Source organism: Bufo bufo, chromosome 1 (assembly GCF_905171765.1).
Source record: "Bufo bufo chromosome 1, aBufBuf1.1, whole genome shotgun sequence".
Taxonomy (NCBI): Eukaryota; Metazoa; Chordata; class Amphibia; order Anura; family Bufonidae; genus Bufo; species Bufo bufo.
In genome coordinates, this window is record NC_053389.1 from 194096403 (window position 1) to 194121685 (window position 25283).

The window sequence follows — 25283 nt, forward strand, 5'->3', positions numbered from 1 at the left end:
ACGCGGCGATACCAAACATGTGTAGGGAATGTTATTTTTTTAATTTTTAATCAGTGATAAATGTGTTTTTTGATTTTTACTTTTTTTTCACTTTTTTTCACTTTTTTTTTTACCCAGATCCACTTGGTTCTTGAAGATCCAGTGGGTCTGATGTCTGTATAATACAGTACAGTACAATATATATTGTTCTGTACTGTATTTTACTTACACTGAACAGATCTATGCTTTCAGCACAGATCTGTTCAGCACCATGGACAGCAGGACGCCTGAGAGGCGTCCTGTTGCCATGGGAACCTTCCCCGTCTGCTCAGAACTGCGCAGACGGGGAAGGGTAAGGATGGGATCTGGCGGGGGGCTGTCTGGGGGCTCTCTCCCTCTCCCATCGGGGGGCTGCAAAGGCACAGCAGCCCCCCGATCGGAGAGGGAGGGAGCTCCCTCTTACTGTTAACTTTTTCCATACAGCGGTCCGTACGGACCGCTGTATGGAAAGGGTTAAACGGCTGACATCGCATCACCGATGTCAGCCGTTTATACCAGGGTGCCAGCAATGTGCTGGCACCCTGGTATACCCACTCTACACCAACGATTATTCAATGGGAGGCGGGCGGGGGATCGCGATCCCGCCTGCCGCACCGCCCGCCTCCCGCACCGCCCCCACCGCCCGCAACACCCCCCCTGCACCTCCCACCGGGCTAAAATCATTCAGAGGTGCAGGGGGGGGTGATAAAAATATATTTTCGGCACACTAAAGTTTCTGATCGCCGCGGTCAGGGACCGCAGCGATCAGAAACAGCAGAAAGCGCAACAAACCGCAGGTCTGAATTGACCTGCGGTTTGTTGCGATCGTGGACATGGGGGGGTCACGGGACCCCCCCGCGCATTTAGCCGAGGTGCCTGCTCAATGATTTGAGCAGGCACCTTGTTCCGATCACAGCCGGCCGGGCGGCAGTGATCGGAACAACACATGACGTACCGGTACGTCATGTGTCCTTAAGGACTCGGGAAACATGCCGTACCCATACGTCATGTGTCCTTAAGGGGTTAAGATGGAAGATGCAGAATTGTCACCATCTGCGTCTCCCATGTCTAGAGAAGTCTCCTCCAGGATGGCACAATATTCCTGCACCCCCTTCTCATGACTGAGTTTGGGGTGTAAGGCTCTGTGTTGGGGCCAGGACTTGGTGCTCATCACTTGCCCGCTGGTTCATTAGGAGGATTAGAGGTACGAGTGCAATGAGGGACACCGAATGGAAAGTCTATTCACCTACCATGATGTATCGGACTAGCAGAGCTGAGACTGTAGAACAGGTGCAGTGATCAGGAGGATGGTCAGACAACCCGAAGAGGAACAATGAAGATGTAGTAGGGCTGAGTATGCAGTACAGAATCAGGAGGCAGAAGAGTAGTCGTACGGTCCAGGGGTCATCAACGAGGATCAAGCAGAGCCGAGTGCGCGGTACAGAATCAGGAGGCAGAAGAATAGTCGTACGGTCCAGGGTCAGCAACGGGGGTCAATCAGAGCCGAGTGCGCGGTACAGAGGGATCATCCAAAATCATAGTCAAAAACTGATCCGGTCATAACTAAAATCAAATACAAAATCCAGAATCAGAACCAGCGCTACCAGGTCAGGGAAAAGACCCCAATAAGTGGTCTTGGGGCCAATACACAAGGAAGTAAAACAGATCGCCCAGCCATGCATTCTGCGAATGCTCCACCTGACAACCCTCCAGATCCTTGGTAGTCGGCTGATGAGGTGACTTCTGTGTAAGGGGCTTATTCTATACAGGGCACAAAATCCACATACCATATCCGTCCTCCATTATCTGGGCAGCAGCGGGGAGCGACACAGGGGGCAGACTGGATTCTCCAGGAGCCATGGTCTTATACAGGCTCCATGGAAATCATGGGAGCAGGGGAGAGTGGTGACCGACTCTCCCACCTCGAACTCCAGGAGGCAGATGACACAACCTCCTCTGGAGCCGGCTGTGCCCAGGATGTTAATGGGCAGCTCCTCCAGCGCCTGGTGTAACTGGCGCACTGCCTGCCGTGTCCTCCTCCAGCCAGTGGTGTTATCGGGGGCAGTCGATGGTCTTCTGCGTCTCCGTGCAGTGGACGCCCGCTCCTCTCCAGTCATGGCTGTCTGCTGTCCATATGGCGCCGGTCGAGCATGACGTACTCTGGAAGTCTGTCCTCCAGGAAGACCGCGGGTACGAGCGGCACCTTCTGGGGCTGATCTTCCCGATCTGTGTCCTAATAACAAGACATCATATAAATGACTAAAAAGTCCATATAACCCTCCCAACAATCTCACCTGAGGCCGGTGATTGGTAGGTACCAGAACATGTATGTTATGTACATAGGAGATCACTTACCTCTTCGGGTAGAATTTCTGAGATTTTCCATTAGCCAAGACTCTGGAAACAAAATATGTGCGATGATATTCCCAAAAATGGGGAGCAATCAATAATATGCTGCAGTCTCCTGCGCATACCAATACAACTGCACAGAAATGATGGTTCCAATGCCAGACATAGAACTCCTGAGTGATGTCACAGTCACTTGGGGGCGGAGCCATTCAAGAAGGTGATGACATCACAAGTATCGGCAGCCAATGGCTCACTCCAGTTAATGGAAGTTTTTAAACAATATAAAACATTTAAATATATATTTTTTTTAAATAAACCAGTACATTCTAACTACAACTCCTAGCAGAGCTCGTACCTCTGGATTTATAACATACAGCAACCAATGATGTTCTACCTTCTAAGGAATTACACCTCCCAGCATAGCCCCAACCTCTGGGTGTTCTATCTGAATGATATGTGTTATGCAGGGCCCGGGGCTAGGAAGTCATGTGACTGACCTAATAGACAATGAGCAAAGTGATTAAAATAAATAAAAATATATTGATAAATAATATAGTAAAAAAATAAATATCTAATAAATAATATATAACATATTTTTCATAACGTCATCAGAGATCAGTAATCCGCAGACATGTTCTCCTATAATGGACCATTCACATGCTCCTGTAGCAGGGTCGCCCACCACCCTTAAATATTTTCTGGGCAGCTGAGACAAAAATCACACAGACCACTCCCATTTATATAGACCACACCTCCAAATGCATTCAACTTCATTTGACAGTCCCCAGGATTAAAGAGGTCTTTCCATGTCAGACATTTATGGCCTATCCACAATATACAGCATAGGGGTCTAATTCATGGAGGTCCCATCACTAGAACACCCCCACATTTGCTGTCAGCCTGTTCCTAATTGTCTTGGGAAATTAACACCATGGATATGGAGGATGAAATGGTCCCTTCCTTCCTCCATCCCACTCCGCTCCTTCCTCTAAATCTCTGGCGGCCGCCCTCATCAGCTTTTTGGAAATTTATTTCAATAATAAATACTAGAAACTGACCAAGTGCAGATACACCCACAGCACATCACAGAGGAGCCCTCACCCTCCTGACATGTCCCCATAAAATAACTTATCTGGAGAATCTTTTCTTTATCCCTGTGTTGTCTCATTCCTCTGTTATTCCACCTGGAAACGTATCAATAAATGACAAACTGGATGCTATCATTTTTCATGTCAAAGGGCCATGTCCCCACAGTCTGATACTGTCAGCACTGATTGCACAGATCCCAGTGTCAGACTGTGCAATTACAAATTCCACCTGGTAACAGCCTTATAAATGCTTATTTTTTTATACATTTCGAGCAGGAATAAAAGAGTAACATAACAATACAGAATTCTTAGAAATATTCTCTGGAATTATATTATGGGAATACAAATAGTCACTAAAACAGACATGTCAGGAGAGGCAGGGCCGGATTAAGAGCATCGTGGGCCTGGTGCTGAAGATTGTATTGGGCCTTTTTATAGAAAATGAAAACACAACGCAGAGCAATTTTTTATAACACAAATAAAGTGCATCTGTCATATGTTTTATGCATATGAAATCACCAGCATAGCTGAATAGATGTTGATGTATCGATACCTTGCATACCTTTATAGAATCTTTTCTTTAGCTTTTATTTAGCTTTAAAAAAAATACATAAAAATTAAGTAAAACACTTATGGGGGCCCAGAGTGTCAAAAAAGGTGTGGTAGGGGGTCCTCTGTGCCCTCCAGACCGTAACACCTCTCCCATGTGAAGTCACGCCCGCTCCTTTGGTTGACACCAACGGCTCACTGGACAGCGACGTGTTGAGATCCTGCGCATGTGCCATGAATGGGGATTGCGGTACACAAATGTGGAGTAGGAACCTGAGACTGTGCATGCACCGCAATCCCCATTCACAGCGCATACGGGATGTGTGTGTGTCAAAGAAGGTGCAGGCATGAACTCACAGGGCAGAAGTGTTGCAGCCCAGGAGGACAGCGCACCCCCAGCCACACCTGTTAGACCCTGGGCCCCCATAAAGTGTTTTTTTTTTTGTTTAGTGACATAAAGGCAAGAACAACATCTATAAAGGTATGCATGTGCGTTTTCATATGTCGTATGCACTTTGAACAAGTTTAATTACCATTAAAGTGCCATAACAGGAACATATTGAAACTATTTCTTTTTTGTGAACAATAGAAAACTGGTCAATTAAATAAAGCCATAATAAATACAACATTCCCAACAACCATTTCTTATAAATATAACAAACCATATAAATAAATGAAATATAAATGTAAGATACATGGCTCACATAAATATGTTCTTTAAAGTATTACCCATAGGCCTGCTGTTATGGTGTTGAGAGTAACTTAAAGGGGTTCTGCACTTTCATTTAACTAATGATCTATCCTCTGGATAGATCATCAGCTTCTGATGTCAGTGGGCCGGCGGCCCGGCGGTAAACAGTGAGAAGGCTGCGGCGCTGCTGGAGCGCCGCTGCTTTCTCAAACAGCTGATCGGCGGGGGTCCTGGGTGTCGGACCCCCGCCGATCAGAAGCTGCTGATCTATCCAGAGGATAGATCATCAGTTAAATGGAAGTGCAGAACCCCTTTAAACACACAGTGTTATTTACCGAACTCTAAACTGAGTTTTAATTTAAATAAATTAAACTGGCAGAAGAAAATTAAACGACACATTCGCTTTTCGGGCTTTTTTGCTTGTACATTCTTCCATTGTAGAATCAAGATTAAAGGGTTTCTACCACCAGAAATACTGTTATGTGGCTGACTGACATGAGCGATGCGCTAATGTCAGCACTACATAACAGTATGTTTTTTACCTTTCTTCCTGCAGCCGTTCTGATAAAAAAAGCACTTTTATTATATGCTAATGAGCCTCTAGGTGCTATGTGGGCGTAAAATCAGCACCTAGAGGCTCCGTCCACTCACCCTTTATCCCGCCCAGGTCCCCTGTTCTGCCCGCCCCGCTCCTCTTGATTGATGGCATGGTCCGCCGCATCGCTGCCGAAATCCCGCGCCTGCGCCGTTCACTTCTGTATTCGGTGCAGGCGCAGTGAGTGATTGATGCGCTCCTGGTGCCGGATTCCTCACAGCGCCTGCGCCGACTACGTCACAGTGTGGAAGCCAGCATCAGGAGAGCGGCCTTCACTCACTGCGCCTGCGCCGAATACAGAAGTGAACGGCGCAGGAGCGGGATTTCGGCAGCGATGCGGCGGACCGTGCCATCAATCAAGAGGAGCGGGGCGGGGAAAAAGGTAAAAAACATACTGTTATGTAGTGCTGACATTAGGGCATCGCTACTGTCAGTCAGCTACATAACAGTATTTCTGGTGGTAGAAACCCTTTAAGCTCATTCAGCAACCCGTTTTCAATGCATAACAGAGAGAGCGCCTTTAAACGCTCCTGACCCATTGAAGATCTTTGTTCATTTTTCACACGTTTTAAAGCTGAAAATGAACGCTCATCACTGCAGTTACTGACCATTAAACACAAATACATGCGAAGGGTCACAAATGTCTTTGGAAATGCACCAACTAGGGATTGTGTGATCAGAAACTTGTACATTTGTATTTTTGACTCTCATGAATGTCTTTATTCGTAGGGGAAGACTGGTAAATTTTGAAAACAGAGGCAAACTGTACAACTTCTTCCGCAAACAGGGGCTCAAGATCTTCAGGATATGTTGTCACTAGTGTTCTGGCTTTGGAGCGTAGATTATCTGTTACTAGTGTGCATATTTCTGACAGAAAGCCAGTGGCGTAGGTATCGCCATAGCAACCATAGCAGTGGATATGGGGCCCTACGCCACTGGGGGCCCGTCCAGGCCGCCTTCTGTTGATTTATTTATTTATTTTTATTTACACACACACACACAGGCAGCCAGGCCCGAGCCGCGGACCGCCCGCCCACTACACTAGACTAGTGTAGTAGGCGGGGCGCGGGAGGTCCGCGGCTCGGGCCTGGCTGGGGAGAAAGAGTCAGGACTGGAGCAGGGCGCACGTGCAGCAGATGAGTTAGGCGGTGAAGGGGGCCGGGACGGGGGCATACCTGAGGGACAGAGCCAGCCACCAGTGCCGCAGCGCAGGAATCCTAAGTTCCGGATCTTAAATTCTGGATGGTCCCGCGGCGGGCGTGTGTGGGGGTGGGGCCTACGGCCGCCGCTGCTGGCGACTTGCGGCACCATTGTGAGCTAAAGGGCAGGCTAGGGGAGGGCCGAGGGTGGGCACAATTAGTGGGCGGTCCGTCCGTGGCCCAGGCCGGCTCGGGCAGCACAGATAGAGGTAGGCAGTGGAGGGGGCGTACCTGAGTGGAGGGAGGGAGGAGGGACTGGAGCCAGCCAGCCACCAGGTTGGAGAAGCAGCAGAGGGAGGCGGACTCAGGCGCTGGAGGGGGCCGGGCCGGAGGTGTACCTGGAGTGGAGGGACTAGGGAGGGAGTGGTCCCGCTGGCCGCACTGGCGCCAGTCAGAATTCCGCTCTCTGACTGCCGGAAACCAGTCTGAGCAACTCAGCAGTGTCTGACTGAGATTGAGTGAGAGTGTCACAGTCTCAGTCTCGCACTGCTACTGCTGCCAGCCTGTGCCTGCCTGCGCTGTACTGGACCGGTCCTCTTCTCTCTGCTCGCTGCTCCTGCCTCCTCCTCAACTGGTCTCCACTCCAGTCTCCAGTCCTGCCAGTCTGTGCCTGCTGCCTGCTGTGACTAGTGTGCTCTAAAATAAAAGTAAGTGAAAGAAAGTGAGAACTTATGATAATTATGAGATACTTGATCTGAATTCTAATTATGTCATTGATCACCCCCCTGTAAGGCTCTATTCAGATGTCCGTATGTGTTTTACGGATCCAAGAATCCGCGGATCCGCAAAACACATACGGACGTCTGAATGGAGCCTTACAGGGGGGTGATCAATGACAGGGGGGTGATCACCCCATATAGACTCCCTGATCACCCCCCTGTCAATGATCACGCCCCTGTAAGGCTCCATTCAGACGTCCGTATGTGTTTTACGGATCCGCGGATCCGCAAAACACATACGGACTTCTGAATGGAGCCTTACAGGGGGGTGATCATTGACAGGGGGGTGATCACCCCATATAGACTCCAGATGCAATTGTAACAAAACTGCAGCACTCTCCAGCCTTGGTCCTTTCAAACTTTTATTCACCAGTACAAAAAATGCGACGTTTCGATCTGTGTGATCTTTCTCAAGCAATACAATAATGTGACCTAAACCGGATACTTATACTCTATTCAGCCGGTCACATGGCTCAATCAAATTAATTAAAAAAACATGTGAGTACCTCCATCTTCCCATGTTCAACTCCCAACAGGGTTAACCCAATACGTCTTTCTCAAACATCCTAAACTGTGTAAACATAATCATGTTAATACATATAAGTCTGTCAACTTACTGTGATGCGTAGTGTGAACGCCGATGCGGTAGACTCCAATGACACATGCAGCCGATCGCATCACTTCCCTCAGCGTTCCTCCATGTCAACTGCGCCTGCGTGTCTCCTCAACGTCAGCCGCAGGACGCTCCGCTGGTGCCATGGAGACCGGGCGCCTTTCATCCCCGTCACTACTAGAGTAGAACGTGCAATCATGGCGCCCGGTCTCCATGGCACCAGCGGAGCGTCCTGCGGCTGACGTCATTGAGGAGACACTGTAAAATCGCTGCGGCGCTATAAAAAGATCACTTTTGAGGGGCATGGCGAGTTCATAGAAGATTTTTTTTTTTGGGCACAAGTTAGCGGAAATAGATTATTTTTTTTTGTTTTTTCTTACAAAGTCTCATATTCCACTAACTTGTGACAAAAAATAAAATCTCACATGAACTCACCATACCCCTCACGGAATCCAATAAAAAAATTTAGACATTTATATTCCAGACTTCTTCTCACGCTTTAGGGCCCCTAAAATGCCAGGGCAGTATAAATACCCCACATGTGACCCCATTTTGGAAAGAAGACACCCCAAGGTATTTCGTGAGGGGCATAGCGAGTTCATGTAAAATTTAATTTTTTGTCACAAGTTAGCGGAAAGGGAGACTTTGTGAGAAAAAATTTAATAAAATCAATTTCCGCTAACTTGTGCCCAAAAAAAAAAACTTCTATGAACTCGCCATGCTCCTCACGGAATACCTTGGGGTGTCTTCTTTCCAAAATGGGGTCACATGTGGGGTATTTATACTGCCCTGGCATTTTAGGGGCCCTAAAGCGTGAGAAGAAGTCTGGAATCCAAATGCCTAAAAATGCCCTCCTAAAAGGTACTCATTGGAATTTGGGCCCCTTTGCGCACGTAGGCTGCAAAAAAGTGTCACACATGTGGTATTGCCGTACTCAGGAGAAGTAGGGCAATGTGTTTTGGGGTGTATTTTTACATATACCCATGCTGGGTGAGAGACATTGCCCTACTTCTCCTGAGTACAGCGATACCACATGTGTGACACTTTTTTGCAGCCAAGATGCACAAAGGGGCCCAAATTCCAAAGAGTATCTTTACGATTTCACAGGGCATTTTTTACGCATTTGGATTCCAAACTACTTCTCACGCTTTAGGGCCCCTAAAATGCCAGGGCAGTATAAATACCCCACAAGTGACCCCATTTTGGAAAGAAGACACCCCAAGGTATTTCGTGAGGGGCATGGCGAGTTCATGCAAAATTTTATTTTTTGTCACAAGTTAGTGGAATATGAGACTTTGTAAGAAGAAAAATAAAATAAATAAAAATAATCATTTTCCGCTAACTTGTGACAAAAAATAAAAACTTCCATGAACTCACTATGCCCATCAGCGAATACCTTAGGGTGTCTACTTTCCGAAATAGGGTCATTTGTGGGGTGTTTCTACTGTCTGGGCATTGTAGAATCTCAGGAAACATGACAAGTGCTCAGAAAGTCAAAGTGCGTAAAGGCATGTCCAGGGGCTGTAGGTGTATACATAGAGATGTATGTATGCCCCCTTGTCAACATACATCTCTATGTTTATAATTAAGTGGGCTTATCGCTGCCCATTCAGACCCCTAGTTTTGTCTATGTAGGTATATATATATATATATATATATATATACACTGCTCAAAAAAATAAAGGGAACACAAAAATAACACATCCTAGATCTGAGTTAATTAAAAATTCTTCTGAAATACTTTGTTCTTTACATAGTTGAATGTGTTGACAACAAAATCACACAAAAATTTAAAAATGGAAATCAAATTTTTAACCCATGGAGGTCTGGATTTGGAGTCACACTCAAAATTAAAGTGGAAAAACACACTACAGACTGATCCAACTTTGATGTAATGTCCTTAAAACAAGTCAAAATGAGGCTTAGTAGTGTGTGTGGCCTCCACGTGCCTGTATGACCTCCCTACAACGCCTGTGCATGCTCCTGATGAGGTGGCGGACGGTCTCCTGAGGGATCTCCTCCCAGACCTGGACTAAAGCATCTGCCAACTCCTGGACAGTCTGTGGTGCAACGTGACGTTGGTGGATAGAGCGAGACATGATGTCCCAGATGTGCTCAATTGGATTCAGGTCTGGGGAACGGGCGGGCCAGTCCATAGCATCAATCCCTTCTTCTTGCAGGAACTGCTGACACACTCCAGCCACATGAGGTCTAGCATTGTCTTGCATTAGGAGGAACCCAATTAAATAAAGCCATAATAAATACAACATTCCCAACAACCATTTCTTATAAATATAACAAACCATATAAATAAATGAAATATAAATGTAAGATACATTGCTCACATAAATATGTTCTTTAAAGTATTACCCATAGGCCTGCTGTTATGGTGTTGAGAGTAACTTAAAGGGGTTCTGCACTTTCATTTAACTAATGATCTATCCTCTGGATAGAACATCAGCTTCTGATGTCAGTGGGCCGGCGGCCCGGCGGTAAACAGTGAGAAGGCTGCGGCGCTGCTGGAGCGCCGCTGCTTTCTCAAACAGCTGATCGGCGGGGGTCCTGGGTGTCGGACCCCCGCCGATCAGAAGCTGCTGATCTATCCAGAGGATAGATCATCAGTTAAATGGAAGTGCAGAACCCCTTTAAACACACAGTGTTATTTACCGAACTCTAAACTGAGTTTTAATTTAAATAAATTAAACTGGCAGAAGAAAATTAAACGACACATTCGCTTTTCGGGCTTTTTTGCTTGTACATTCTTCCATTGTAGAATCAAGATTAAAGGGTTTCTACCACCAGAAATACTGTTATGTGGCTGACTGACATGAGCGATGCGCTAATGTCAGCACTACATAACAGTATGTTTTTTACCTTTCTTCCTGCAGCCGTTCTGATAAAAAAAGCACTTTTATTATATGCTAATGAGCCTCTAGGTGCTATGTGGGCGTAAAATCAGCACCTAGAGGCTCCGTCCACTCACCCTTTATCCCGCCCAGGTCCCCTGTTCTGCCCGCCCCGCTCCTCTTGATTGATGGCATGGTCCGCCGCATCGCTGCCGAAATCCCGCGCCTGCGCCGTTCACTTCTGTATTCGGTGCAGGCGCAGTGAGTGATTGATGCGCTCCTGGTGCCGGATTCCTCACAGCGCCTGCGCCGACTACGTCACAGTGTGGAAGCCAGCATCAGGAGAGCGGCCTTCACTCACTGCGCCTGCGCCGAATACAGAAGTGAACGGCGCAGGAGCGGGATTTCGGCAGCGATGCGGCGGACCGTGCCATCAATCAAGAGGAGCGGGCGGGGAAAAAGGTAAAAAACATACTGTTATGTAGTGCTGACATTAGGGCATCGCTACTGTCAGTCAGCTACATAACAGTATTTCTGGTGGTAGAAACCCTTTAAGCTCATTCAGCAACCCGTTTTCAATGCATAACAGAGAGAGCGCCTTTAAACGCTCCTGACCCATTGAAGATCTTTGTTCATTTTTCACACGTTTTAAAGCTGAAAATGAACGCTCATCACTGCAGTTACTGACCATTAAACACAAATACATGCGAAGGGTCACAAATGTCTTTGGAAATGCACCAACTAGGGATTGTGTGATCAGAAACTTGTACATTTGTATTTTTGACTCTCATGAATGTCTTTATTCGTAGGGGAAGACTGGTAAATTTTGAAAACAGAGGCAAACTGTACAACTTCTTCCGCAAACAGGGGCTCAAGATCTTCAGGATATGTTGTCACTAGTGTTCTGGCTTTGGAGCGTAGATTATCTGTTACTAGTGTGCATATTTCTGACAGAAAGCCAGTGGCGTAGGTATCGCCATAGCAACCATAGCAGTGGATATGGGGCCCTACGCCACTGGGGGCCCGTCCAGGCCGCCTTCTGTTGATTTATTTATTTATTTTTATTTACACACACACACACAGGCAGCCAGGCCCGAGCCGCGGACCGCCCGCCCACTACACTAGACTAGTGTAGTAGGCGGGGCGCGGGAGGTCCGCGGCTCGGGCCTGGCTGGGGAGAAAGAGTCAGGACTGGAGCAGGGCGCACGTGCAGCAGATGAGTTAGGCGGTGAAGGGGGCCGGGACGGGGGCATACCTGAGGGACAGAGCCAGCCACCAGTGCCGCAGCGCAGGAATCCTAAGTTCCGGATCTTAAATTCTGGATGGTCCCGCGGCGGGCGTGTGTGGGGGTGGGGCCTACGGCCGCCGCTGCTGGCGACTTGCGGCACCATTGTGAGCTAAAGGGCAGGCTAGGGGAGGGCCGAGGGTGGGCACAATTAGTGGGCGGTCCGTCCGTGGCCCAGGCCGGCTCGGGCAGCACAGATAGAGGTAGGCAGTGGAGGGGGCGTACCTGAGTGGAGGGAGGGAGGAGGGACTGGAGCCAGCCAGCCACCAGGTTGGAGAAGCAGCAGAGGGAGGCGGACTCAGGCGCTGGAGGGGGCCGGGCCGGAGGTGTACCTGGAGTGGAGGGACTAGGGAGGGAGTGGTCCCGCTGGCCGCACTGGCGCCAGTCAGAATTCCGCTCTCTGACTGCCGGAAACCAGTCTGAGCAACTCAGCAGTGTCTGACTGAGATTGAGTGAGAGTGTCACAGTCTCAGTCTCGCACTGCTACTGCTGCCAGCCTGTGCCTGCCTGCGCTGTACTGGACCGGTCCTCTTCTCTCTGCTCGCTGCTCCTGCCTCCTCCTCAACTGGTCTCCACTCCAGTCTCCAGTCCTGCCAGTCTGTGCCTGCTGCCTGCTGTGACTAGTGTGCTCTAAAATAAAAGTAAGTGAAAGAAAGTGAGAACTTATGATAATTATGAGATACTTGATCTGAATTCTAATTATGTCATTGATCACCCCCCTGTAAGGCTCTATTCAGATGTCCGTATGTGTTTTACGGATCCAAGAATCCGCGGATCCGCAAAACACATACGGACGTCTGAATGGAGCCTTACAGGGGGGTGATCAATGACAGGGGGGTGATCACCCCATATAGACTCCCTGATCACCCCCCTGTCAATGATCACGCCCTTGTAAGGCTCCATTCAGACGTCCGTATGTGTTTTACGGATCCGCGGATCCGCAAAACACATACGGACTTCTGAATGGAGCCTTACAGGGGGGTGATCATTGACAGGGGGGTGATCACCCCATATAGACTCCAGATGCAATTGTAACAAAACTGCAGCACTCTCCAGCCTTGGTCCTTTCAAACTTTTATTCACCAGTACAAAAAATGCGACGTTTCGATCTGTGTGATCTTTCTCAAGCAATACAATAATGTGACCTAAACCGGATACTTATACTCTATTCAGCCGGTCACATGGCTCAATCAAATTAATTAAAAAAACATGTGAGTACCTCCCTCTTCCCATGTTCAACTCCCAACAGGGTTAACCCAATACGTCTTTCTCAAACATCCTAAACTGTGTAAACATAATCATGTTAATACATATAAGTCTGTCAACTTACTGTGATGCGTAGTGTGAACGCCGATGCGGTAGACTCCAATGACACATGCAGCCGATCGCATCACTTCCCTCAGCGTTCCTCCATGTCAACTGCGCCTGCGTGTCTCCTCAACGTCAGCCGCAGGACGCTCCGCTGGTGCCATGGAGACCGGGCGCCTTTCATCCCCGTCACTACTAGAGTAGAACGTGCAATCATGGCGCCCGGTCTCCATGGCACCAGCGGAGCGTCCTGCGGCTGACGTCATTGAGGAGACACTGTAAAATCGCTGCGGCGCTATAAAAAGATCACTTTTGAGGGGCATGGCGAGTTCATAGAAGATTTTTTTTTTTGGGCACAAGTTAGCGGAAATAGATTATTTTTTTTTGTTTTTTCTTACAAAGTCTCATATTCCACTAACTTGTGACAAAAAATAAAATCTCACATGAACTCACCATACCCCTCACGGAATCCAATAAAAAATTTTAGACATTTATATTCCAGACTTCTTCTCACGCTTTAGGGCCCCTAAAATGCCAGGGCAGTATAAATACCCCACATGTGACCCCATTTTGGAAAGAAGACACCCCAAGGTATTTCGTGAGGGGCATGGCGAGTTCATGTAAAATTTAATTTTTTGTCACAAGTTAGCGGAAAGGGAGACTTTGTGAGAAAAAATTTAATAAAATCAATTTCCGCTAACTTGTGCCCAAAAAAAAAAACTTCTATGAACTCGCCATGCTCCTCACGGAATACCTTGGGGTGTCTTCTTTCCAAAATGGGGTCACATGTGGGGTATTTATACTGCCCTGGCATTTTAGGGGCCCTAAAGCGTGAGAAGAAGTCTGGAATCCAAATGCCTAAAAATGCCCTCCTAAAAGGTACTCATTGGAATTTGGGCCCCTTTGCGCACGTAGGCTGCAAAAAAGTGTCACACATGTGGTATTGCCGTACTCAGGAGAAGTAGGGCAATGTGTTTTGGGGTGTATTTTTACATATACCCATGCTGGGTGAGAGACATTGCCCTACTTCTCCTGAGTACAGCGATACCACATGTGTGACACTTTTTGCAGCCAAGATGCACAAAGGGGCCCAAATTCCAAAGAGTATCTTTACGATTTCACAGGGCATTTTTTACGCATTTGGATTCCAAACTACTTCTCACGCTTTAGGGCCCCTAAAATGCCAGGGCAGTATAAATACCCCACAAGTGACCCCATTTTGGAAAGAAGACACCCCAAGGTATTTCGTGAGGGGCATGGCGAGTTCATGCAAAATTTTATTTTTTGTCACAAGTTAGTGGAATATGAGACTTTGTAAGAAGAAAAATAAAATAAATAAAAATAATCATTTTCCGCTAACTTGTGACAAAAAATAAAAACTTCCATGAACTCACTATGCCCATCAGCGAATACCTTAGGGTGTCTACTTTCCGAAATAGGGTCATTTGTGGGGTGTTTCTACTGTCTGGGCATTGTAGAACCTCAGGAAACATGACAAGTGCTCAGAAAGTCAAAGTGCGTAAAGGCATGTCCAGGGGCTGTAGGTGTATACATAGAGATGTATGTATGCCCCCTTGTCAACATACATCTCTATGTTTATAATTAAGTGGGCTTATCGCTGCCCATTCAGACCCCTAGTTTTGTCTATGTAGGTATATATTGTGGCAATGTGAACATTGAGGTGTTGTTTCCCCAGGTTCCAGTCCGGGACTTAGGGCATGCTCATGTCCAGGGATGCTATTTAATCCTGCTAATGGATCCTGGGTGGGTCTCACTCTGGAGAGTGTGCAGACAGAGGCCTGGTGAGGCTCTGTCAGTATGGTCTCAGCTAGGCAAGGCTGAGGGGCCACGAGGCTATGCAATAGCCTGGACTTTGGGGGACTCAGCGACACCCAAGAACAAGCATTGAAAGGTCAGAGTCAGGAGGACTGCTAGACCACAACCCCCTCCAAAGGTACTGCATTTGTTACAGCCTGAGGGCTGGTGGACTGTATGTCTGGGGTAAGCCGCACCTGGTTCCATGTGTGAACGCTATCGTATAGCCGAGTTAGGGATACGATGTTTATTATGTTTAGGTAGAGCCCAGACGGGCAGGCTTTTGTTTTATGCCATGTTGTGTATGAAGAGTGTAAAATAAATTGCACTGTTTGGACCTGAAACCCAGTGGTTATGAAGATCCTTGTGAGAATGACCCCCGAATAAGAGGCGATCCCTTACATATGGTGGAGGATGCGGGCAGGTGCTGCTGGAAAACTGCTGGTTAATCTGGACTTTATTTTTCTGAGGTGTAAGGTGTGCAGGGATTTAAAGGGCACAGTAAAAGAAACTGACCTGTGAAAATGGCTGCCAAATGGTGGAGCGCGTGGGAAAAGTCCTGTGAGATGGTGATCGGGGGGATCCCGCTGCTGGTTGTACTAGACTCCCGCCAACAAGTGTCTCAGGTCCTGCCCGTAATTCTGGACTTTCTGGAGAGAGGGCCAGAGACAGATGTCACCGTGTCTCTGACCTTTATAACAGACTATGGCCCTGTGCAGTGGGAGCTCTTAAAATGTGAGACCCTGGAAGTGGAGTTTGTGCTTGGCAAAGATTTCCCGTTATTTTGGCAGCTGTGGAGAGGAGAAAATGCTACAAATTGTGTACCTGGAGAATCCGATGAACAGCAGATATGTGCCGTTGCCAAGGGCAACCGTCGGGAAGACAAAGAGGTGGAGAGCGGTGCGGTTCTCAGGAGTGCATATCTTCCCTGCGACTGTGTCCGGAGTCCTGGAGAGGAAGTGCGGAGGTGCAGTAAAGCTGTTGCTAGGAGCAACCACAACCTTGATGAGTCCGCGGGAGAGAATGGCACTGCTTTACCAGAATGGTTTATTACAAAGGGTAAGACTGTTCCTGTTATTAACTATGTGGCAGACCCAGTGACAGTGAGCCGGCGGCAGTTGATACCTGCTGGTCCGGTAGGTAATAAGTCACACAGAGAAAAAACTGTGTCTGAACAGGCGGATAAGCCTGCTGTGATTGCTCCCTCGCAGAAACCTGCAGGGGAGAAGGTTTCTGGGTCGCCCAAAGAGCTGGTGATCAAAGCTAGATTTGGGGTGGTGAAAGTCAGAGATCCCATGCTAGCCCAGGTAAGAGGTAGCATGATGGCCGCCCCAGAGACTGGTAGAGTGTTACATGTTCGGGACAATTATGTGAATAATACGGACTCTCAGGTGGTTCTCACTGAGAGTGAACCTGATGTTACAAATACGCTCATACATGAGGAAATGGTGGGCCGTAATTTCCCCTTATGCTTGGAGGTTTTAAGTAATGGAGACATTTCTGCAGAGAGTGACAAAACTCCTGCAGAACCTGTACCTGTCCCTTTAAATGATAATGTGAAGGAGCTGCACATTGAGAACAAGGGTGCAGATAAGGTGAAAAGTGATGGTACCATGTTTGACGAAATGCATAATGGAAATGTGATGTCATGTGAAATATGTGATAATAATGACAGGCCTTTTCCTTTGCAGGCTGTGATTGGGGAAAAAGCTAACCCTGTTGGTAAACATGTTTCTGATATAAAAGTGTTGATAAATGTTGAAGAAACACCCCTAGGAGACCCCATTGTAGACAATGTGGCGGGGCTAGAGGGTGTACCACACGTACCAGAGGTGGATGTGCAGTCTCCACAGGTTTCTATGATTAATAAATTGTCCCAGGTGGGGATTGACTCATGGGTGCCCCTAGAGGTCAGGGTTAATAATGACACAAACAGTATAAGTGGCGTATGTGCCGTGACAGTTAGCAACTTTGAGAGTGAGGCTACCATGTCAAGACCCAGCAAAACTAAAGTGGTTACTAGTAGCGACCAGATGACAGTTATATCTGACGAGACGAGAGTTCAGTCGGGTGACAGCCTAGTGTCTGAAGCTCATATCCTGACAGTTGTAGATGACCTGACAGGACAGTACAGCTACAAACTTGAAGATGTTTTCTCTCGCTCTGCACAGTCCCTAGATACACTAGAAATGGGGCTAGCGGTTCTAGCAGAGCAACTGCAGGAGTCTCCAGAGGAGTCACAGAAAGAGATGAATGAACTGAAGGAACTAGAGTCACTAATAGAAGCGGAAATTCTCCAACTTCAAGAGGAACTTGCAGCTTCTGAGCGATCAAGACTTCATGCAGAGCAGGAAAGAGATGAGCTGGCTGATGAGGTTCTAGACAGCGCCTCAGAAAAATCTGCTCTCTTGGAGGAGAAAAGTCATTTGGAAGCCAGGATGGCTCAACTTGATCAAGAGTTGCGTGTTCGGATGGTAGACCTGGACCACCAGAAACAAATTGTGTCTAAATTGGAGAAGAAACATAAGATGTTGGACAAGCTCCTGGCTGAAGAGAAAACCACCTCGGCCAGATATGCCGAAGAACGTGACCAAGCGGAGACTGATGCTCGAGAGAAGGCGACCAAGGCCCTCTCCTTGGCTAGAGCCCTTGAAGAAGTGCTTGAGGAGCGAAATGAATTAGAGAGGCTGAACAAGCAACTCAGAGCAGAGATGGAAGCTCTCATGAGCTCAAAAGATGCCATCTATGAGTTGGAGAAGCCTAAGCGTGCTGCTGCACAGCAGGTGGAAGAAAATGAGAAACTGGAAGATCCTCTGGAAGGTGCCAAGAAGTCAGAGCCTGGTAAAAGTGGGTCTGGAGATGGTGGTGCCGGGGTGCTGGCCAAGGCAGAGAAGGTGGAAAAGGTATCGGCTGAACCAGTTGATGGGGCTGATGTGCATGCAGAGGCCAAGAGTCTCATGACAGTGTGTAACCAGGACCAGGTTGCAAAAGACGTCCCCTCTGCCTACAAGGTCTTCCAAGTAGCCAGCAGCCTGCTGGGGAAGAGATATGAGGAGATGGACGACCAGTTTGCAGATCCGGGCTATTACGATGGGCTGTCTCTCCTGACTCCTCCCCAAAAGGAGTCCAGTATCTTGGGTGAGCCTCTGGAGAAAACGCCAGAAGACAAGGAGTATGCTGAAGACCCCAGTGCCTCCAACCTTGATGCGAAAGGGAAGGAGGAATTAAGAAAGCAAGGATATGATGCCATGTCCCTGAATGGTGAGAAGGCTAATAAAGTAAAGGAGGACACCAAAGAGACCAAGGCCAAGGAAGCTAAGGCCGAGCTCTTGAAGTGGGAGAAATCCTTGGATGTTCCAGAGATCAAGGGTAAAGCCGAAGTGGGGAGAGGCAGTGAAGAGGCAGAAGACCCTGAAACTGAGGCACCATCTGAGGAAACCACTGCTGGAAAAGAAGCGAGCGGGGGCAAGCCAGCTCTGCTGACGGAGCTTCGCAAAGACAAGAAGAAAAGGCCTAAGCGTCTGCAAGAGCCAGCGAAGTCAAACAGAGAGTCGGTCGTTTGCATAAAAATATATTCTGAAGGGAGTTCCAGAAGCCGAGATCGAAATTCTAAGAGTAAAGGAAAAAGAAATGTACGATCTACTGTTAAAATAAAGAGACAAAAAGAGGCGAGTCATAAGAAGCGTGCTCGGCTGAAGCAGCTGTGTAAGTCAAAGAGCGAGAAAGATAAAAAATAAAAAGAGAGGGTCTGCCTGTCACATGGACATGGGAACATTGTAGACAATGTCTCTTGGGCAAGATGTCAGTGTGGGTAACAAACCAAGCACTGATGGCATGGGTCTGGCAAAATAAAGGGAAGCCTCTGACCCTGACCACATCTTCCAGGGGGAAGGTTGAGCCAGGCGATGGCAAGAAAATGCGGATGCCCTGTCACGAGCATCCAGTTGGTACATGTGTTCACCCCCACAGGTTTGAACAGAGGGGGGGGATATGTGGCAATGTGAACATTGAGGTGTTGTTTCCCCAGGTTCCAGTCCGGGACTTAGGGCATGCTCATGTCCAGGGATGCTATTTAATCCTGCTAATGGATCCTGGGTGGGTCTCACTCTGGAGAGTGTGCAGACAGAGGCCTGGTGAGGCTCTGTCAGTATGGTCTCAGCTAGGCAAGGCTGAGGGGCCACGAGGCTATGCAATAGCCTGGACTTTGGGGGACTCAGCGACACCCAAGAACAAGCATTGAAAGGTCAGAGTCAGGAGGACTGCTAGACCACAACCCCCTCCAAAGGTACTGCATTTGTTACAGCCTGAGGGCTGGTGGACTGTATGTCTGGGGTAAGCCGCACCTGGTTCCATGTGTGAACGCTATCGTATAGCCGAGTTAGGGATACGATGTTTATTATGTTTAGGTAGAGCCCAGACGGGCAGGCTTTTGTTTTATGCCATGTTGTGTATGAAGAGTGTAAAATAAATTGCACTGTTTGGACCTGAAACCCAGTGGTTATGAAGATCCTTGTGAGAATGACCCCCGAATAAGAGGCGATCCCTTACATAATATATATATATATATATATACACTGCTCAAAAAAATAAAGGGAACACAAAAATAACACATCCTAGATCTGAGTTAATTAAAAATTCTTCTGAAATACTTTGTTCTTTACATAGTTGAATGTGCTGACAACAAAATCACACAAAAATTTAAAAATGGAAATCAAATTTTTAACCCATGGAGGTCTGGATTTGGAGTCACACTCAAAATTAAAGTGGAAAAACACACTACAGGCTGATCCAACTTTGATGTAATGTCCTTAAAACAAGTCAAAATGAGGCTTAGTAGTGTGTGTGGCCTCCACGTGCCTGTATGACCTCCCTACAATGCCTGTGCATGCTCCTGATGAGGTGGCGGACGGTCTCCTGAGGGATCTCCTCCCAGACCTGGACTAAAGCATCTGCCAACTCCTGGACAGTCTGTGGTGCAACGTGACGTTGGTGGATAGAGCGAGACATGATGTCCCAGATGTGCTCAATTGGATTCAGGTCTGGGGAACGGGCGGGCCAGTCCATAGCATCAATGCCTTCGTCTTGCAGGAACTGCTGACACACTCCAGCCACATGAGGTCTAGCATTGTCTTGCATTAGGAGGAACCCAGGGCCAACCGCACCAGCATATGGTCTCACAAGGGGTCTGAGGATCTCATCTCGGTACCTAATGGCAGTCAGGCTACCTCTGGTGAGCACATGGAGGGCTGTGCGGCCCTCCAAAGAAATGCCACCCACACCATTACTGACCCAATGCCAAACCGGTCATGCTGGAGGATGTTGCAGGCAGCAGAACGTTCTCCACGGCGTCTCCAGACTCTGTCACGTCTGTCACATGTGCTCAGTGTGAACCTGCTTTCATCTGTGAAGAGCACAGGGCGCCAGTGGCAAATTTGCCAATCTTGGTGTTCTCTGGCAAATGCCAAATGTCCTGCACGGTGTTGGGCTGTAAGCACAACCCCCACCTGTGGACGTCGGGCCCTCATATCACCCTCATGGAGTCTGTTTCTGACCATTTGAGCAGACACATGCACATTTGTGGCCTGCTGGAGGTCATTTTGCAGGGCTCTGGCAGGGCTCCTCCTGTTCCTCCTTGCACAAAGGCGGAGGTAGCGGTCCTGCTGCTGGGTTGTTGCCCTCCTACGGCCTCCTCCACGTCTCCTGATGTACTGGCCTGTCTCCTGGTAGCGCCTCCATACTCTGGACACTACGCTGACAGACACAGCAAACCTTCTTGCCACAGCTCGCATTGATGTGCCATCCTGGATAAGCTGCACTACCTGAGCCATTTGTGTGGGTTGTAGACTCAGTCTCATGCTACCACTAAAGTGAAAGCACCGCCAGCTTTCAAAAGTGACCAAAACATCAGCCAGGAAGCATAGGAACTGAGAAGTGGTCTGTGGTTACCACTCCAGAACCACTGCTTTATTGGGGGTGTCTTGCTAATTGCCTATAATTTCCACATGTTGTCTATCCCATTTGCACAACAGCATGTGAAATTGATTGTCACTCAGTGTTGCTTCCTAAGTGGACAGTTTGATTTCACAGAAGTGTGATTGACTTGGAGTTACATTGTGTTGTTTAAGTGTTCCCTTTATTTTTTTGAGCAGTGTATATATATATATATATATATATATATATATTGTGGTGTCTCACAGGGTGAAGTAATTGAGGGTATATATGTGTCTCCCAGGTTCTTAGCATATGCTGAAGAAAGTTATTTAGGAAAGGGTTAAAAAACCTAACCGTGGGTCCTGATGAGCTGCACCTGGGGAGTTGCTAGAAAACTGGGCTGTCAACACACTTGCTCAGAACTTCCTGGGAGTGAGAGAAGCCACATCTCACTGAGGGACCCTGAAGGTCCAGAGCCTGCAATTTGCAAGTATCACAGGTTGCTGTTCAGACAGCGTGCTTATTTTGGTTGGACTGAGGATAGCTCATCCACATCCTAGAGAGGGACCTATTGTTTAGTTAGAGCCTGGACAAGGCTAGGTGTTCCGTTTATGTTTTTGTGTTTTAATGCAACCTGTGAAATAAAGCTGGCAGGACGCCAGTTGAAATGCACTTCTGTCTCCTGAGGTCTCCTTCTGCGAAATAATCTGACTAATCCCCCTACCTTTTCACCTCTGGAAAGGTGAGCTAAATAACGGACTGCCACAATTGGTGTCGGATGCGGGCAACGACACCTCAGAAAAGCTGAATGCTGCAGTGCTGTGTGGGAACTTAAAGGGCCAGAAGCCCGTTTGCTCAGTGGAACAGGTGCTGCTGAATACTTTAAAAAAAAAAAAAAAAAACTGTGTGGAGTTAAAGGGGGCTTGCTGCTGGAAATTTTTCTGGTCCTTGAACAGCTGGTTGCTAAGGGTAACGCCTGAATACAAATTGTTTCTGGACTTGGGAACAGGTATATGTCCTGGGTAAAACCTGCTACATTGCTGCAGAGAAAGACTCCTGACATGGAGGATATGTTAAAGGCTTTGCTGCAAGCCACCGCAGCCCAGCAACATGCAAACAAAGTGCAGCAAGAAGCTAATCGGCAGACAGAGGATCTGGCGCGGTCTATGGCAATGCAACTTACCACTCTAACCGAGATGCAAAACAAAGATCGTGTTGCTTTGACTGAGGTGGTGCAGCGCTTTGCAGACCAGACCCCTTGGTCGACTGAAATTGGTCCCATGGGGAAGAAGGACATATGCGCTGGGAACTACCTACAAAAGATGGCTGCCACGGATGATGTGGAGGCTTATTTGATGACCTTTGAGCGCACCGCTGAGCGTGAAAGATGGCCACTAGATCAGTGGGCGGGGTTGATAGCCCCCTTTCTGAGTGGAGAGGCTCAGAAGTCTTATTATGACTTGGATCCTGCCGACGCTCAGGATTACTGTAAGCTGAAAGCGGAGATTTTGGCCCGTCTGGGAGTTACTTTGTCGGTTCGGGCCCAAAGACTGCACCATTGGGTTTTTCAGGCAGACAAACCAGCTCGCTCCCAAATGTACGACCTGGTACACTTAACCAAGAAGTGGTTATAACCAGATGTTCTATCGGCTCCAGAGGTTGTCCAACGTGTGGTAATGGACAGATATCTTAGAGCCCTTCCACCTGAAATATGCAAGTGGGTTACCCACGGTGACCCTAACAGCGCAGATGAGTTGGTCTCTCTGGTGGAAAGATATGCTGCGGCAAAGGACCTGTTACAAAAGCCCCGCCTAACCCAGGAAAGTACCCGGCAGGGGGGTACTCCTGTGAGGGGTGGGGCCCCTAACAGGGACACAAGGTCCAAAGCTGAACTCTGGCCAGAACGCTCCGAAAGGTCCAAGTCTGACTTTCTGAGACCAGAACCTATCAAATGCTTCCGTTGTAGGGGACCAGGACATATTGCTGCTAACTGTCCGTTAAACTCAGAGCCCATGCAGTGTGATATGAGTGCTATGGCAAATACGAAATCGATGTTTGCCCAAGGGGTTTGTTCTATTGGGACCCCTGAAAAGGTCGATAAACATCTGTGTCCTGTTTCAGTAGAGGGGAGAGAGGTGCAGGCTCTCCTGGATACTGGCAGTATGATCACGTTAGTCAAAGCCAGTTTGGTAAACTCCGATAGCTTACAGACCCAGTCAGTAGGGGTCACCTGTATTCATGGGGAAACTCGCGAGTATAATACGGCACGTGTTACCATAGGAACTGTGCTCAACCAGGTAACCTGTCAGGTAGCGATAATACCCACTCTCATGTATGACGTAATACTGGGGAGGGATTTTCCTTTTTTCTGGGAATTGTGGGAAAAAAGGGTTAAAGAGCCAACAGTGGTTACGATCTCTGGAGAAAGGGCAACAGGAGTCACAGAACCTGAGCTTCTTCATGAGGTTCTGTCATCTCCTGATAAGGCCGTGTTTCCTTTTGATGTAATGTCAGGGGACACCGAAACCACTGATGTAAGTGGGGAGCCAGAGGAGAGGGTTGAAAATGTCTTAGCGGATATAAAGGTTTCACGCGACAATTTTGCCACAGCGCAGCTGAATGACCCTACTTTGGTTCGGGCACGGGAAAATGTAAAAATAATAAATGGTGTTCTGGTTTACCCAGATGTCACGCTTGCTTATCCCCATATCGCGATGCAAAATAACTTACTGTATCAGGTAGACAAGCAAGGTGAAGACATCGTAGAACAACTGATAGTTCCCAAGCCATTTAGGAAGATGGTCTTGGATCTAGCACATGGTCATTTGTTGGGGGGACATCTGGGGATGGAAAAGACAAAAGAACGAATTTGAATGCGTTTCTTTTGGCCAGGGCTAGTAGCAGAGGTACGAGATTACTGTGCATCTTGTCCCGAGTGCCAATATACATCTCCGTCCCCTAACTTTAGAAGCCCATTGGTACCCTTACCCATTGTGGAAGTGCCATTCGAACTAATAGCTATGGATCTGGTAGGCCCTATAGTGAAATCAGCTTGCGGACATCAGTACATACTGGTGATCCTAGACTACGCCACCAGATATCCAGAAGCTATTCCATTAAGAAATATGACGGCAAAGACCATAGCCAAGGAGTTGGTCCTGGTGTTCAGTAGGGTTGGGATCCCTAAAGAGATCTTAACGGATCAGGGCACCCCATTTATGTCCAGGGTGACCAAAGAATTATGTCGGCTATTCAGGGTGAAGTATATCCGAACCTCAGTCTACCATCCGCAAACGGATGGATTGGTGGAAAGATTCAATAAAACCCTGAAAAACATGTTAAGAAAGGTGATTGCCAAGGATGGTAGGGATTGGGATTGCCTACTTCCCTATTTACTGTTTGCCATACGAGAAGTACCGCAATCGTCTACAGGGTTTTCACCCTTTGAACTTCTGTATGGCAGGCAGCCCCGAGGGCTACTCGACATAGCTAAAGAGACGTGGGAGCACGAATCTACCCCGTACCGCAGTATAATTGAGCATGTGTCACAGATGCAGGACCGGATCAAGGCAGTCATGCCCTTGGTTCAAGAACATATGCAGCAAGCCCAACAGGCCCAAAGTAGAATATATAACCGGGGTGCAAAACTGCGTCATTTTAGTCCAGGGGACCGGGTGCTTGTATTAATACCCACAGTAGAGAGCAAATTCTTAGCAAAATGGCAAGGGCCCGTCACAATTGTTAAAAAGATAAGCGAGGTGAACTATCTAGTTCATCAGCCCGGGAAGAGAAAACCCGAACAGAACTATCATATTAACTTGATAAAGCCCTGGAAAGATAGGGAAACTCTGGTGGTAAACTCAGTACCACGAAGTTACACCGTACCTGAGGTTAGAATTGCTGAGTCCCTGTTTCCCCATCAGAAACAGGAATCACAGGAATTTGTTATGAGAAATAACGATTTCTTCTCAGAACTCCCAGGCCTCACTCATATGATAAAACACGATATTGTCACAGAACCCAGTGTTTAGGTGAAGATTAAGCCCTACCGGGTCCCCGAAGCGAGGCGTGAGGTCATTACCCAAGAGATTAACAAGATGCTAGACCTAGGGGTAATAGAAGAGTCCGTAAGTGAGTGGTCTAGTCCCATCGTTTTAATTCCCAAACCTGATGGGTCCATAAGGTTCTGTAATGACTATCGCCAGTTAAACTTGGTCTCAAAGTTTGACGCCTACCCAATGGCGAGAGTAGACGAACTAATAGACAAGCTGGGTAGT